Below are 6000 nucleotides of genomic sequence, written 5' to 3'. Positions count from 1 at the left end.
TGGTATAGGTAATGATTTGTATTTGTAAACAATTATGGTTGAATCACCGTTTATACGATGTAAATATAAAGTTATCCAAACAATAGAGTTTTAATTAGTTGGGACCAAAAAGACATTAACATCACACTATTTATGACATGGCGCTCCTGTAAATTAATTGGGAGAATCTTCTGACAATGGGCGACAAAAATTGGAAACACCGACGGCGGAAAATGGACCAGACCAGGACCCAGGAACCGAACCCAGTGAACAAAGACACAAGTGTTAAAATGTAAGTAAGAAATTTAGTCTATCTTTATTGAAAATGCTTCCTTCGTTTTTATATATACAAATACATATTATTATTGAACATTGAATATTTATCTTTGCTGATTTTTGAATAATTTATGAAGTATCGATTTTTTTTATCTATGAATTTTGAAACATAAAGTGATTTTTGAATTGAATATTTTTATCGAAGTTTATTATATATGTTATTATTGAATTTTTATTGAATTTTGAATTTTTATTGAATTTATTTGAAAAATCTATCCGATTTCGATTTTTAGTACGGTTATTTTTGAATATTTTATGGAATATCGAATTTTTTTTCCAAAAATTTCTATCGAATTTTGAGATATAAATTAAATTTTGAATATTTTATCCAACTTTTGCATATGCTATTATTAAATTTTTATTGAATTTTTGTCGAATATGTATACTATTATTGAATTTTTATTAGCCAGTTGTTTTATTATTGATATTTATTGAGTAAATTTAGTACATTTTCATCTAAGTGTGTAATCTTTTGTGTTAAATTTTGTATGATATGAACCTGAATTAATAATTTTTTGTGTGATAAATTATATTTTTTTTAATGAATAATGATTAGTGCTAATGAATAGTGATATAAGAGCTTTAAGACAAACATTGCTATAAGCAAGAGATATATTTTTAACAAACCGACCTGATGAGTCGAGATAAGGAATTTGGAGAAGAACTATATAGATAAAAAGAAGAACTAACAATATTATAAGTTGAATATTATGAGGAAATTTGAGACAATAAGAAACCCACTGCTCTTGTCAAATTAGGAAGGTACTAAGTGAATTATAGAAGCTTGAAAGCTTATTAGAGACCCACTCTGTGTTTTGAAGGGTACCTATTTTATTCATGATTATTCGTGAATAAACAACGGCCTCAAAGCAAGGGATTGAGGTTGTGATATTTTTAGAAGAATTTGAACCGCATAAAATACCTATTTCGTGTTTTGAGTTAACTATACCACCTCAATGGTGCGTACAGATCAGGGCGAAAATTCGGGTTAATATTGGCGGAGAACTAAGACATCCGAGTGAAACCTCTTTTATTAAGGTAAAACGAAGGTATCGGAGCTAGTATATGAAGTGATGATTATGATGTTATATGAAATGATATATGAGATAAATGATATATGATTGTTATATGAAATATGTATATGAAGATAAATTATGTACACTGTAGAAGTGCTATTATATGAAGAAAAATTAATTATATGAGTTGTAGTACCAGACAAGAAGAAAAGAACGAAAAAAGAGAATTTTTAGTAAAATATGTGGGAAAAATGAAAGAAGACATAAAAATTACAAGAAAAGAAGCAAAATTAAGAAGATACTAAGCAAACAAGTAGCTAATCGTTGAAATATGTCTAAGAATTAAAGCTGTAAATTTTATTTTTCTCTAAAGTAACGTAAATTATAAATAACTTATTTTTAAATGTATAAAATGAATTCAGGTTAAATTATCGCGGAAAATGGAAGTATTTGAATTAAGGATAGACAATATCTTACAATAAGTGTTAGTAGATAGTAAGCAAAGGGACACAGAAAGTGAAATTTTTAGACATTCAGCAACATAGATTAAATCTTTATTATAGGTACAAGAGAGTTATTGAAAGTTTTATAGAGACATATTAGAAGTTTTTAGAGAGATTACATTTTTATTATAGGTAACATTATTTTAAAGTTAGTAAGGAGTATATAAATAAAGCAAAAGAAGACTGAAATATGAATTATTAATAAAGTAAAGGTTACATTTTCATTAACTGATTCGAGTAATATTAGCTTAGCTTAGAACTTTTAGCTAGATACGAGATTTTTATAATTATTTAGGTAGATTAGATTATTCCCCTGCTTATATGAGATGCTTATAGGCACTAAAAGACTATGATAAAAATCCGGATAAGTTTAGTCACTGTTTTTATGTGGACACTGTTTTTTGTGAATGGAGAAAAGCCTAAAAGGCAAGACGGACCAGAAAGTGAATTAGTGATAATAATAAAAAATTTTTAACATTAGGAAAAACCGGTTTAGAATAGGAAAAAGAATATACATGTTTAGGGTATTAGGATAGTTAGGAAATTTAATTTTTGGAAAATAGTATTAGGTAACCATAAATATTTTGTAAAAGGGAAAGAGGAATATATCTCATTTTAAAACAGGGAGATGTAATATAGTTAGGACAACCTATATAAATTAAGTTGTAAATATCTTTATCAAAATATAATGTAGTGTATTAGCCAGACCCGCAGACAATGACTCTTGACCGTGAATTAATACGTGAGCTTTACATATTATGTCGTGTATAAAAATGCAGCGTAGGTAAATTCAAGAGTTGTTATAATTAGATACTTGATATGTACAAATGTGTGGTATAGGTAATGATTTGTATTTGTAAACAATTATGGTTGAATCACCGTTTATACGATGTAAATATAAAGTTATCCAAACAATAGAGTTTTAATTAGTTGGGACCAAAAAGACATTAACATCACACTATTTATGACACCCTGCTGTAGGATTTCCGGATCCTTTTCAAGGCGTGATCATTGTAGTAAGTGTGATTTGTTTGAAATCGAAACTATTTGTAGATATTGTAGGTACATACCTATTATAATATTGGTTTTAATAATTTTTATTTACGGGAAAAATACCCCATTATACATATAAACTATAAAATATACATAACTAACATAGAAAACATGCGATCTGATAAAAGAATAAAACAAGCTAAAATTAATTTACAATGTCATATAAATGCTTTTTACACGCGTCAATTGACTTTAATTTTAAAACGTCCAACTTATTGACTATAGGCTGCATTGCGGCCGCTTTAATATATCACTTAAATTGATTGTGACTTTATATAAAACCATTTTAGAGATTAAATTAAAACATCAACAATACAGCAACGTTTAGCCTTCTACCTTTTATAAGTTAGAATTTGTTTTATTTTTATTATATTGATATTCATGCAACAATTAATATTAGGTATATTGATTTTTTGCTACGGGTAATGAACTGTTATAAAGAATCATGATATTATATCATTTAGGCTTGTGCGGCTATACAAACACCTAAAATTTAAAATTATTTGATTTATATAAGAACCCCCTCAAATAAAAAATGACTGCGCCCATGTGGAAATAGTCAAACTACAGCGGACCAGTCAATTTGTTCATTTCTTTTTTAATCCGTGACCGGTGTAAGCCTACCGAATAGACAGTAATTCAGTAAATAGCCAACTATACGCACGAAAATATTGGCGAGATAAATGAATCCATTGCACTTTATTATATGCTGTTACCGATACTGGCAGTGGTAACGCAGAAGAAACCACGCTATCGCTTGGGACTAGCCCGTTTCTGAAAATTTTGAAGGAGCGACGGCTCTGTTCGAGCGACGAGAGACGGCGCGCGGGCACGCTGTGTATATCAGTAATGTCACCATTTTGAGGATTGGTAACATTAGTTTAGTACCTATTACAGATTACAGTGTGCGTGCATTTAAACATGCAAGCGTGTTGCTACGTATTGCGTAATTGATCAACTACTTGAAAAGTTATTCTCCTTGTATATTTTTTTATATATAATTTTGAAGAAAAAAAAAGATATTATTGAAAGTGGAAGAATTAAAATATTAATAAAAAATAGTTTTCAAAATCTATGCTTTTTCCTACTTGTTCATTTTTTATGTTAATTTTATGGTAGAATAATATGTTTAGTTTGTTTATTATTTATTGTTATACCTGTTACATATACATAATTACATACATATAATTTGGAAATAGTGATTTGTTTAATTTTATCCCACAGGATTGAAAACAAAAACTTATATTTGGGAGGTTCAAAATAATTTTTTTTAAATAAGATTTTTTTACATCTGGTTTGGTAACACTTTAGAAAAAGTCACGCGTCGCCACTGGATTTTTCCCATTTTTCAATTCAGTCAGGTTGACAGAATCGAAAACTTTGCGTATTTATAGTGTCGCATTTAGGGGGTTATGCCCCACTGGCGAGAACTTCCGTTCTCTGGGATTTCCACCAAACCAATTTTCAACTCATATTGCTATATTTACGAAAGGCGCATGCCGCAAATAATTCAGATATAGTAAGTTACTTATTTGAGGCTGAAATAGGAGTCGTTTTAGTAGGATTTACTGCAAATCGTAGTTTCGAACTCCAGTTAAAACCAAAGTACAAATAATATATCTCACATGAAATCAGCAATGTACTCATAGGCGCCCATCATGCCCTCGGGCAGGGGGGACGGTGCCCCCTGTCTTTTAGGATGCTTTAAACTATTTAATGTCCAACATCTTCATGTCTGCCCCCACCCTAAAAATTTATGGGCCCATATGTACCGGGTGTCCCAATAAGAATGGCTCTCGGCCATATCTCAGGAATCGTTTATACTACAGCTTTGGGGAAAAAAAAATTATAACAAAAGTTGCCTCGGGAAAAGCCTGGAAATTATTTTCATAATTGTAAGTACACCGCTAGAGGGCGTAACTAAATAACAAAAATTTAAAAATCAAAATTTTACAAAATTTGCCTAATGAAAGGGCACTGGAAATTAGATCATCGTATTCTTCATAAAATTATGCGCATATTTGATTTCACAAGCTTAAGTCTGCCTTTGCAAATAAGAGGTGGGGGTGAGTGGGAACCTTGTTATGAAAAAATGGCTGTAAGTCTGGTTCTGCTAAATCGATTTTAGCAAACTTGGTCTTGTTGAAAACAGCTCTTTTTCGCCCATGTAAGAGTTATAATTTCGAAACAGCCTAATAAGTAATATACCAGCTAGGAGGCGCTATTTTATTTTTTTCAGAAATCTAGTTTTCTTTGGAAAATATTAAATACAAGTATGCATTTTTAATCCTGTATTACAAAATTAGGCCAAATTAGCAACAGGATAGCCAAAACCGCATGTCGATACCTTTTTTCTATCTCGAGATATCTTAAGAAACGTATAAATTAGAAACATAACTGATACTTACTGGTAAACGAAGTTCAGGAAATCAAAATGGAGACAAGTAGTGTGCTATGGAAAAAAATTAGAGCGTAGCACTTACGAAGTGCCGACAGAAGTGAATATTTCCTATAGATTCGATTATATTCGGTTCGATTCAATACGATTCCACTCCATTAGATTTAATTTTATTTAAGAATATACCAATTATGCCTATAATTTAATTTATAATATATACCCAATTTAATACACAATATATATCTATGATTTGTCAAACGTAGCAAAGAGTTTGAAAATATTACAATCACCATGAGGTTTTATGGCGATTGTGAGATTCTTAAACTCTTTGCCACGTTTGACAAACACTAGTGATTTTAACAAATGATGATTAACAAATTAAAAAAAAATTAAAGCACTCATGGGAGTGCCGACAGAAGTGAAAACTTCTTCTAGTATCTAAATTACGAGCTCAATGCTTTTTCCTTATCCAAAAAGAAGTGCTATACCTATTATATTATATACGCGTTGCGTACGTTCTATGCTATTTATGTATACATATATACATAATACATGTACGTACGAAATTTAGATCGCCAAAGTGATGACGGTCGCAAACACAATAAAAAGTGCAAAAGGTCCCTAAAAAAGTTTTCACTTCCAAATTGATTTCGTCGAAGCAATGACGGTCGCTAATTTAATACTTTTTCTCCATCTAAAAAGAGCACGACGTCTC

The sequence above is a fragment of the Diabrotica virgifera genome, chromosome 10, assembly GCF_917563875.1.
Source record: "Diabrotica virgifera virgifera chromosome 10, PGI_DIABVI_V3a".
NCBI classification, from domain to species: Eukaryota; Metazoa; Arthropoda; class Insecta; order Coleoptera; family Chrysomelidae; genus Diabrotica; species Diabrotica virgifera.
This window is presented reverse-complemented; position numbering follows the sequence as displayed.